Consider the following 12,841-nt stretch of genomic DNA (forward strand, 5'->3'; position numbering starts at 1 on the left):
TGCTTCTTGAAGCTGTGCAGCCTTTGACAAGCATCTCACATCAATTTACCTTATAATAGAAATAGCATTGGAAATGCAAGCCAGGACAGTGTAGTCCATAAAACACAATATTTATTTATGATGAGATTAAACCTAATGATGAAATTGATTCACTTTTGTATTACAATCTATCACAATACTGCAGAAAAAATAATAAAGTCTGATTAGGATCATCCTGAGCTGCGAAGATAAATTCGCCCATGCTCATGCACAGTATTTTGCCAAACATCTTCCCATCATAGCTGGTTATGGACATTTTTTTTACACTTTCGCTTGAAGGCATAAAAAGCTTAAAAAGATGACAACAGAATTATAAGCTTAGCTATAAAAAAAAGTTTTCTCTTAGAGTTAGCATACACATGTTCATCTGCCTATTTTTTCAGAGAACAGGTTGGGCAAGTTTATGTCAAAGTTGGCATTATATATACAGTTTGGTCACATCTAGTTTAAAAAAAGGCATTTATTGCATACAAAGTCCAATATGTTTATCTTACTGATTTGTTTTATCTGTCCCTTTGCCAAGAAGAGTCAACAATTCTACATGTGAGCAAGTATAGAAAAAAGGTAGTTTGGCATAGCAATTTGTTTGCCATGAAGAGAGTAGGTCTGAAATGCAGACTTGCCTGCAGTTAAAATATAAATGCCACTGAGAAAAAATGGATATTACATAAGCAGTCTTTGTCACACTAACATGCACAGTATAAGATGCCAACAAGCAGCCTAACACCTCCCACCCTTCTCCCACTCACTATATCTCCTGAAATAGAAGCCTACTCCTGTTTGTTTGTTGTCGATTTGTATATGGGATGTGCCTATTTACACTGTGCTTGCTGATTGATTGCTTTAGATAGTATATAAAAAGAAAAAGAGTATCCCAGCACATTGTGATGAAAAGTTTGTCATTCTGGAAAGTGTAAAATGCCCAAGCATAGTGATGTTTTGAAACAATGCATCGAATATATATTTAGAGCTACCAAACAAACTATAGTCAATTCCTAGAAAACCATGGCATTGAATTTTCCAGACAGGAGTCAAAGTGATTGCAATATATATATATATATATATATATATATATATATATATATATATATATATATATATATATATATATATACATACAGTATCTTACAAAAGTGAGTACACCCCTCAAATTTTTGTAAATATTTTATTATATCTTTCATGTGACAACACAGAAGAAATTACACTTTGCTACGTAAAGTAGTGAGTGTACAGCTTGTATAACAGTGTAAATTTGCTGTCCCCTCAAAATAATTCAACACGTCCATTAATGTCTAGACCGCTGCCAACAAAAATGAGTACACCCCTAAGTGAAAATGTCCTAATTGGGCCAAGTGTCAATATTTTTTGTGGCCACCATAATTTTCCAGTACAACCTTAACCCTCTTGGTCATGGAGTTCACCAGAGCTTCACAGGTTGCCACTGGAGGCTTCTTCCCCTCCTCTGTGATGACATCATGGAGCTAGTGGATGTTAGAGACCTTGCGCTCCTCCACCTTCCGTTTGAGGATGCCCTACGGATGCTCAATAGGGCTTAGGTCTGGAGACATGCTTGGTTAGTCCATCACCTTTACCCTCAGCTTCATTAGCAAGGCAGTGGTTGTCTTGGGGTCTTTATCATGTTGGAATACTGCTCTGTGGCCCAGTCTCTGAAGGGAGGGGATCATGCTCTGCTTCAATATGTCACAGTACATGTTGGCGTTCATGGTTCCCTCAATGAACTGTAGCTCCCCAGTGCCGACAGAACTAATGCAGCCCCAGACCATGACACTCCCACCACCATGCTTGACTGTAGGCAAGACACACTTGTCTTTGTACTCCTCACCTGGTTGTTGCCACAGACACTTGACACCATCCGCTTATCTTGGTCTCATCCAATAATCCAGTAATCCATGTCCTTAGTCTGCTTGTCTTCAGTGTATCATCTTTAGAAGAGGCTTCCTTCTGGGAGGACAGCCATGCAGACCAATTTTTTGCAGTGTGTAGGGTCTAAGCACTGACAGGCTGACTCCCCCACCCCTTCCACCTCTGCAGCAATGCTGGCAGCAATCATACATTTATTTCCCAAAGAAAACCTCTGTATATGACCCTGAGCACATGTACTCAAATTCTTTGGTTATCCATGGGCGAGGCCTGTTCTGAGTGGAACCTGTCCTATTAAACAACTGTATGGTCTTGGCGACCATCTTTATGTAGAGCAATGATTCTTTTTTTCAGATCCTCAGAGAGTTCTTTACCATGAGGTACCATGTTGAACTTCCAATGACCAGTATGAGAGAATCAGAGTGATAACACCATATTTAATATGCCTGCTCCCCATTCACACCTGAGACCTTGTAACACTAACGAGTCACATGACACCGGGGAGGGAAACTGGCTAATTGGGCCCAATTTGGACATTTTCACATAGGGGTGTACTCACTTTTGTTGCCAGTGGTTTAGACATTAATGGCTGTGTGTTGAGTTATTTTGAGGGGACAGCAAATTGACACTGTTATGTAAGCTTTACACTCACTACTTTACATTGTAGCAAAGTGTAATTTCTTCAGTGTTGTCACATAAAAAAATAATAAAATATTTACAAAAATGTGAGGGGTGTACTCACTTTTGTGAGATACTGTATATATACAGTACGTGATTTTTCACTTCCGAATAGAGAGGGGGACTCTGCTGGTGCGTCACTTTTGCTGTGATTAGTCACAGCACAAGCTGATCAGTGGGTGTCGACCAATGGATGTCTGCCATCGAGGAGAGAGACTGGATGGAGCTGTGCCTATGTAAACAAGGCAGAGCTCCATCCTGTCAATGGGGATGTGATGGATGTACTTTCTCTGCAAAGCAGAGAATAAAATCCATCACATCCCTTAGTAAAAGCACCATATATAGTACACATAAACACTAGCTAGGCACACATTTAACCCTTTGATCACCCTAGATGTTTAACCCTTTCGCAGTCAGTGTCATTAGTAGAGTGACAGTGCAAATTTTTAACTGATCACTTTATTAGTGTCACTGGTTCCCAAAAAGTGTCAAGTATGTCATTTAGTGTCAGATTGTCAGCCACAATATTGCAGTCCCACTATAGGTCGTTGATCTTCAACAATATTAGTAAAAAAAAAAAAAAATAGATAAAAAATTCCAGTATTTGACTTATAGTTTGTAGACGCAATTATGTTACTTGTGGTCAAACCAATCAACATATGCTTATTGGGATTTTTTTTACCAAAAATATGTAGCAGAATACATATTGCCCTAAATTTATGGAAAAATTTGTTTTTTACATTTTTTATTGGATATATTTTATAGCATAAAGTAAAATATATATATAAAGCTCTATTCATGGGCAAAACATATGTTATTTGGGCACAGAGTTGCATGATTGCACAATAATCAGTTAATGTAACATGACGGGGGGTAAATCTTCCGGAGGGCAAGTGGTTAACATGGACAAGGATTGGTTTACATTTGTTATGTGATTTTAAAATCTGATTAAAAACATTGAAAACATTAATCAAGAAATGTATTAGGAGTTCTTTAGTGCAAATTTATTAAACCAAGGGTGTTTGCATCCTCTGCACCCTTCTGGGGAGGGACCCACTACCACTAATGTGGTTTTACTTGATCAAAAATTGAGGCATACCTTCAATTGTACCTCTATGTACTTTTTCAGTACATTTTCAACATACTGTATTTTTAATTGTTCTATTATAATTTTCACGTGTATTAAACCAAGTAGCTGTCCTAGGCGCTGCAAAATTCTTCATAAGGAACACTCCACAAGCCTACAATTGCAGTTCACACAAACAATAATGTAAACTAACTCATACAAGCTCTTGTACAGTTGGGGAAGGACAGGGCAGAACAACAAGCACAAGGTCACAGACAGAACGCCTGTAGGCTGCTCAGAATGTGAAAAGCTAATACATAATGAAGAGGCCATAGAGAGCTTGTGAAGAATTTTTCAGTGCCTAGAAGTAGAAAGAATTTAGTTTTAGAAAGTAAGAAATTTAATGTTTCATATAAAGGATACTTAATTTATTTATGTGCCTTCTGAGTCATATCATCATACATAGTCGCAAAGGGAAAATGTGCAATAAAATTTAATTTAAATATCGTATTATTTTGTATGTCTATCGTGTAGACAGGCAACTTTTAGATTACAAAGAAGGTGGTAGAAAAAAAGTCTTTTTATGATCTACAGCAAAAAAAAAAAAAAAAATCAAAACTAGGTCAGAATCTGCAATGTATTCTTTTGAAGAAATCACTCCTACTTAGCTTTCAATGTGAGATATTCTTGCCAAAATGTGTTCAGTACAATGGTACTTTATATAGTTTCTGTTCTTTTTATCTGATTTCTGCAGACGTATGTATAAAACCACATGTACAGATTATTATTTTTGTTTGCTAAAACCATTTTGCAGCTTCTCAAATAAATACATGTAATTATACTCTGTGGTTTGTTGAAGTCGATCCAGCAATTCTGTACACTTGACCTAATCATTATCAGACAGATCTGCAGCAATCTTAACTAAATGGCACCCAAGGGAACATCAAGATCATACAGGGCCAAAGGAAAATGGTATTATCATGACTGAATACATCAAAAGATGCAGCAATGTTTAGTCTACTATCTTGTCCTTTTGGTCTAATAATTGCCATGTAATCTGCTTTTGAAGTCATGTTTGACCTATTCGCTTGGAAATTCTAGGCAGTTTAGGTCTAAACACTTAAATATCCTTAGCATTGTTTTGATAATTTTGTAAAAAAGGGGTTAAGAACAACACTGCATATATTAACAATTAGAGATGAACAAATGAGCAAAAAAGTGATTACGTATGCAAATAATCATTTTCAATCTACAGTCACTATTTTAATTTTTTTTGCCAGAAGCAGCACTGGAAATTAAACAACTTATCAACACGTATTCCTAAATATAATTGTTCTTCCAGCACAACATGTAACTTTTTTCTTGAGTTACACTTCATGCAGTCATGTTCAGCTTCTTCATTCCTACATTCTATAGCTCCAGTCCTATATTTTTCAAAGTGACCATAAACTAAAAAGTTTACAATTTTTTTGTTATATGGAACATCTACAAATGGTAATTGTGCATAGGCAGTACTGTAAAAAATACTTTCTTGGTGGACCTGTCTGGTGGTCTCCTCATTCTGGGCTGAAGTATTTAGCATGCTTTTCGTGTTACTGGATATCCAGATCCAGCATGACCCATCCATTGCAGTATTAAACAAACGTCCCGACTACTTGAAAGCAGCACAGTTCAAACTCCTCTTGTATGTAACCACTGCCTCCAAGCAGACCATTGCTAAAGCATGGAAAAGCACCTCATTATGCATCCTTGAAATGAAATTAGGATAACCCAATTTATGATACATAGCAAGGTTAAGGCCACATTGCTGGACCATGTTCCAAAGCATCTAAAAATCTGGCAGCCATGGGTTGACAAATATCTGCTGTCTAATTTTGAATTTTGCTGGAACCCTAGCTGTTATCACTGGAACAAATGTATCTCTTCTGACAGCTGAAGTATAGGGCGCTGTCTGGCCAGGAAGAGACTCCGAGCATCTCTCTCCTTTCTCTCCCCTATTCTTTCTTCTCCTCTCTTTCTATCTTTCTTTATTTCTACTTTATGTTGACTTTTTCTTGCTACAGGACTTGGCAGTGACTCGAAGAAGGGCATTGAAGCTTGTTGTACCTCACCTTCTCTGCACGATGGGGAGCTCTCGTATGTATCTTTCGTTTTAACATGTTCCAAGTTTACATTAAAAACAAAAACATTTGTTGAGCTTTATGCAAACGATAAAGTGAGTATCAAGTACACTGCTTACTGTATATCAGGTCATCAAAGTACAAATGTGCTTACCACCGTGATTAATAATTCAAATAACCAGCAAAAAATGCAAATATTCTTAAAGAACAAAGAATACATTTTTCATAGAAATCCTATAGTGCAAGGAATATAGTGCTTCAAAAAATATAGTATAAAAAACAGTTCATGTAAACAACATAAGTAATTGATCAGTGCTGATTTAGGAAGAATATAGTGCAAAATCCCATAAAGGCAATAAGGTGCAATGAGGAATAGCCCCAGAAACCAGTTAATTGTAAAATACGCTGTTCTATAGATGTATTCCAAAATGGATTGTATTGTGAATGGTCACCACAATGTGCTCCACTTCAAACAAAAGGGATTAGCCTCTTACCAGAAAATGTGACCCTTTACCGGTCACAAAACTCCTTAGCAAGCAGGCTTCCCTCAGGCAAGAAATTACTTTTCACTGGCAGATCTATGCACTAGTATGAATGTACTCTCCCGTCATCTCAATCCAGCACCATGTAAACATTCCTCAATTCCAAGGACAAGGCATATTGCACACAGAAAAGGGAAGGAACATCTCATTGTGAAACATCCATAAAATCCATGTTTTATTAGAAAATAAATGTACTTACAAACAGAAGATTAAAACATCACCGTTACTCCTACCGCCCAACGTACATTTCGTCCTAGAAGATGTAGTCACTGGGGCAACTGAAGTGCTTTTAAGTTTGTCCTGCTGTATTGTCAGATGTATATTGCTTGAAACCTGCAAAAAGTCTATGTTTCTAACAACCACGGAGTGTACCAAATTGTAATCTAGTACATGCTTTGCAATGCCTGTACCTCACTGTGTTTTTTTTTTATTTATTTTTTATAAAATATTTGTACAAGAAAAAGAAAAACTTTATTTTCTTTATTTTCTTTGATTGAAAGTCTTAGAGGATTTAAAGTTAGATTTGAAGATGTCAATACTGTGCTGCTCACCTTTCTCCTTGCTAGAGGCTCGACACGAGGAAGTGAAGATCTGCCTCTGCCAAGATGGCTGATTCCATACAGAGACAGTACAAAAATAAGGCATAGATAGATCAGCTGCAGAGAAGCCACAGGCAATACTAGTGCCTCATCCTTTTCCCACTGCCTGCCCTTTTTTTGGGCACAGCTTGCACGGTTACATTTTCTTTTTTTTTTTCTTTTACCCTAATGCTCGGGTACCCCAACAGGTCATGTTTTCTAGATCTGCTACGGATGCAGTCATTGAAGTTTATCATTATTATAGAGTTGTATTACTATATTTTGCACATGCTAATATTTGCATATGCTATCATTTGTATGGGATATTAAAGGGATATACACTTTTTGTTTTTTGGAACGCATTGACCCAAGGTGGTTCAGATGTCACTTAAGAACTTTTAGTTCACATTAGGTTAAAGTTTATATCTTAAATTTATATCTTATAGCGCACCTACCATGTCTATATAAACGACATCTAAAGTTCCTTATAATCAAGGTCTTTGGTATCTTTTGAAACATGAAAATGAGAGTCTGAGTGGATTATGTGGGCAATGCAATCATTTAAATATAAAGCCCAGTGTTTCTATACCTAAAAAATGTCAACAATAAAAAATTATAATATAGGTTTTATGTGGTACTGGATTGCTTTGCTTTGCTAACTGATGGAGTTCTTGAAGCTAAGAAAATTGGAAATATTTTTTATGTCAGTAAATGTACCAACTGCCAGCAGCTTAATAGGTACAATTTGATTCTTTATTTAGTATCCCAATAATTTCCATGAAACGTTTGTTTCTTTTGTCTTATAAAAGCAATAGGAAACAAAATTGCTTCTTCATGGTGCATTCAATGGCATTCATTGAGCCCATCTCAAAGATAAACTTCAGTTCTCTAGATAAAGTTGATTATTTATCATTCTTTCTAACACACTTGGCATAGCTTAGCAATAGATTCACATTGCATTTTTAGTAGAGATTTACTGAAATGTATTGATTAAGCAGAATACCACTATAACACACAGCCAAATATCAAGACAAAGAAAAAAATTTTTTGACTCTTCATAAAATGACTTCAAGCTAATTGCTACAGTACACTTTACATTCAGAATCTGTTCAAATGAATGTATTCAGCCTTTTTCTCCAAATACACACTGAATAAATAGCACTGGCTACATTTATGACAGTATATGTTGCAGAAAAGCAAAATGAGGGACAAGATGTGTTAGCCTTCAGAAGGGAGCTAACAGGCTGGGGAGAAAAGGATTAGGAAATGTGCAGGGACAGTGTAGGAGAATATAGAGAAAATATCTATATCTGTGTGTTTCTTTGGTTATCAAGAAGCCCAACCTATAAGGAATAAATAAGTACAACAAAAATGACATGCATGCAAAATAGTGCAGTAACATTGCTGTGTATCCATACAATTCCGAAAAGATGATTTTATGCAGATGCTAAAGTTTTTTTTAAATTGTGCAACACCTGAACAAAATACATTTAAGTGTCTATATAAAGTTATAAAAAAGCAGTCGGAGCTTGAAAACTCGATAGACAGCTCTATGCATTTTGTAATTAGTTGCTTTGCTTAGTTGTATTGACCTGCTATAAATGAGTGTAGCTATACCCCTGTAGGGGCTGCTGAAAGTTGTAGTCCACCTGTCACCCTGCCCAGCCCCGCATTTACTTCCCAATAACCTCAAGTCAATGAACAGTCCATATGCTTGTTTTTTGTATTTTTTTATTGAGGGATTTGAACTTGGATAGGGGTGCGGATTTATGGAATGCCCAAGAGAATTTTAGAACAGTCAATTTGGGACAGAACTATGTACACTCCTTGTACATAACACTTATTCAAACTCCTCCTACACATCACTTGACTCCAGGCACAGCTAGAACATGGTTAGGCCCAACAGTGACACAGTCAGGCCCTAGCAAAGGCCTAAACCATGGGTCCCTTTGATACAGCAGCAAGATAGGAAAAAGTCTTTAGTACTAATTGACCTATGGTGGACTACTGCTCCCAGTCAGTCCTCTTTGGGTCCTGTCAGCCCTCCTGGCTGCAGTTGCCCGACACCACTGCCCATGACATTACAGTCTCTCCCACTTGTTCTACATCCATCTGTGACTGCACACTCCCAGATTAATCACCAAAGAAATAATCATAAAAGAGTATTCTTCATGGGAATATTAAATCTTGGTGGGATAGTGAGATATAAGCATGCATCAACTGCTGCCCGGTTACCTGTGCTATATAGCATGGGTTCATATGATCTCTAGAGTCACATGAATTTCTAGTATAGTATACTATATACCATACATTTATTCTAGCTCACACCTCAAATTATGATAAAATGTAGATCATGCAGAGGCCATTAAAATATATAAAACAAACAAAAACAGAATATATTGCAGCTTACCAGTCCTTAGATGTTGTTTCTGCATTTGTTTTCAGGCTAAGAACATTTTCAGCAAGCACAGAGTATAACTAACTGGTGATCATGTCAGAAACGCAGAGTCATTGTCATTTCCTGTGAGTTGTAAAGATCAAAAAAAAAGAATGTTATCTGTTAGAGATGAGCAATGCAGGAAAAGTTTGGCCTGCAGTGTGGTTGTTTTTATTTACTTTTTGACATTTTTGGGGGTAATAATATCCAGGGGCACCTTTATTTATTTATTTTTTCCTTTTATTAAAGGGGGCTTCCAGATTCAGTACCCATCCTGCAGACCCTCAAATTCCTTTTAGGGGACAGTATGTGGGGATGAGCCCTTATAATAGTAAATAAATAGTATATAAAAACATCCATGCCAATAAAAAAGTCCTTCATTAGAGAAATGAATAAATAATGTCAAATACAATGGCAATCTCTTCATCCAATGATGTAGACCCATGTCAGTCCCCATGAGTAAAACCCCAAGATACATCATGCTGCCCTGCCAATTCTCACATCACAAATGATGGTTCCATGACACTGTTAGTATGTAAACATGATGGCAGTGATCCCAGTAGGCATCACTGACCAAATACTATCATATCCGCATTAGGTCAATATCACCATGAAATCCTGATGCTGTTATTAACCACTTTCTGACTGGACCATTTTGCTGGCTTAAGACCAGACCACTTTTTGAAAAATGGCTTGGGCAGGAAGGGGGTGTTCCTGCCTGGGTGGCAACTGGTTAATGAATAGGCCATTTTTTTGCGATACGGCAATGCATCGCTATAACTGACAATTGCGCGGTTGTGCAACGTGGCTCCCAAACAAAATTGATGTCCTTTTTTTCCCACAAATAGAGCTTTCTTTTGGTGGTATTTGATCACCCCTGCGGTTTTTATTTTTTGCGCTATAAACAAAAATAGAGTGACAATTTTGAAAAAAGCGCATTATTTTTTACTTTTTGCTATAATAAATATCCCCTAAAATTATATAAAAAAACATTTTTTTTCCTCAGTTTAGGCTGATATGTATTCTTCTACATATTTTTGGTAAAAAAATCGAAATAAGCAATTATTGATTGGTTTGTGCAAAATTTATAGCGTTTACAAAATAGGGGATAGTTTTGTGGCATTTTTATTAATATTTTTTTTTTACTAGCAATGGCGGCGATCAGCGATTTTTATTGTGACTGTGACATTATGGCGGACACACCGGACATTTTTGACACATTTTTGGGACTATTGTCATTTATACAGCAATCAGTGCTATACAAATGATTCCTGTGTAAATGACACTGGCAATGAAGGGGTTAACCAGGGGGTGGCAGTGTAGGGGTTGAGTTTGTCCTAGGGGCGTGTTACTAACTGTGGGGGGCTGGGCTGTGTGTTAGTGAACACTGATCTCTGCTCCAATCACAGGGAGCAGAGATCAGTGCCACTTGTTGCTAGGCAGAATGGGGAGATGCTGTTTACATCGGCATCTACCCGTTCTCCCTCCCCGTGAGACGATCGTGGGTATCCCCGTGGCGATCGAGTCTGTGGGACCCGCGACCGGACTCACGGGGGTCCTGATTGGCACGCGCGCGCCATCGGCGGCGCGCACACGATGGCAGGGTGCCAATTACAAATGGACGTACCCGTACGCCAGTTTGCCTGCCCGGCCATTCTGCCGATGTACATTATCATGCACCGGTCGGGAAATAGTTAATATTTTAGTTTTAGTATTTCCACCCTTTGGGATTCAATTCATTAGGTTTTCAATTTGAGGGTACATTTTATTCTGATCCATTTTCCTCATGTTTTTTTCTTTGAAGTCTTTTCAACTTTTGTTTACATTCAGTTGTATTTGTAGCGTAGTTGTAGTTTTGGTTTCAGTTTCTTTGGTGGGGATTTTCTTTTTAACCATCCCACTTCTTCCTTCTTTGTGTCAGTCTTTTGTATAAATTTAGTTGTGTTGCAGAATAATTCAGTAGTTCTTTAGTTATTGATACATCCAGCGTGACACCCTTACACCCATCTTGAATTTATTGGTATTTAACCACTTCAGATCCGCGCTATTGCCAAATGACGGCATTAGCGCGGACCTACATTTCCAGGACTACGTCTATTGACATCGTCCTGGTTACGAGCGGCCTGCGCGCCCCCTGAGGGGCGCGCGCGGCGCGCTCTGTGATCGGCGAGTCCGTGAGACTCGCCTGATCACCGATCCGTGTAAGGGGTCGATCCCGACCCCTTATCACGTGATCAGCTGTCAGCCAATGACAGCTGATCATGTGATAGAACGGAGCCGGTAATCGGCTATTATTCCTCCTCGCGCTGACAGCGCGAGGAGAGAAAAAAAAAGCCGATCACCGGCGGCCGTGATCGGGACATCAGTCCCGATCACGGCCATCAATACAAGGGACCACCTGCCACCTGCCTGTGCCCACCTGCCTCCCGCAGTGCCATCCTGAAGTAAAATAAAAGAAAAAGTAAGTGCCCCCCGTCAGTGCCCCCTGTCAGTGCCCATAGTGCCCACAGTGCCACCCACAGTGCCACCCACAGTGCCACCCACAGTGCCACCCACAGTGCCACCCAATCTGCCTCAAAGGTGCTGCACCCCAGTGCCGCCCATCAGTGCCCAGCAGTGCCGCCCATCAGTGCCCAGCAGTGCCGCCCATCAGTGCCCAGCAGTGCCACCTATCAGAGCCACCTATCAGTGCCACCTATCAGTGCCCATCAGTCCCATCTATCTGTGGTACCTATCAGTGCCCATCCGTGCCACCCATCCGTGCCACTTATCCGTGCCATCTTATCTGTGCCCATCTTTGCCCATCAGTGCCGCCTTATCTGTGCCCATCGGTGCCGCCTTATCTGTGCCTATTAGTGCCGCCTTAACTATGCCTATCAGTGCCCACCAATGCAGCCCATCAGTGCCCACCAATGCAGCCCATCAGTGCCCACCAATGCAGCCTATCAGTGCCGCCTAATCAGCGCACTTCAATGAAGGAGAAAAATGACCCGTTTGCAAAATTTTATAACAAACTATTAAAACATGATTTTTTTTTTTTTTTTTTTTTTGCATTTTTTTTTGTTTGTTTAGCAAAAAATAAAACTCCGAGCTGTAACTAAATACCACCAAAAGAAAGCTCTATTTGTGGGAAAAAAATGATAAAAATTTCATTTGGGTACAGTGTTGTATGCCCGCGCAATTGTCACTCAAAGTGCATCAGCGCTGAAAGCTGAAAATTGGTCTGGGACTGAGGGGGGTTTAAGTGCCCAGTAAGCAAGTGGTTAATTGAAGCATCATGTCATGATTTTTTTTCCTCTCATTTTATGGCAATTAATAAATGTTTTTGTTTGGTTGCTTTTTGAAGATCTTTTTGACATGCCTTTGATTTGGGCCACCTTTTATACATAGGTCTCGATATTTGACTTGCCTTGGAATGAAGTCCTCCCCATCTGAGCTAATCTATTCATTGATTAATACTCCAATGGGGAGTGTTGTTCTTGAGTTGGCTTGTTGAATGG

The sequence above is a fragment of the Lithobates pipiens genome, unplaced genomic scaffold (assembly GCF_037356315.1).
Source record: "Lithobates pipiens isolate NorthernLeopardFrog02 unplaced genomic scaffold, aLitPip1_a1.2 Scaffold_16, whole genome shotgun sequence".
NCBI lineage: Eukaryota > Metazoa > Chordata > Amphibia > Anura > Ranidae > Lithobates > Lithobates pipiens.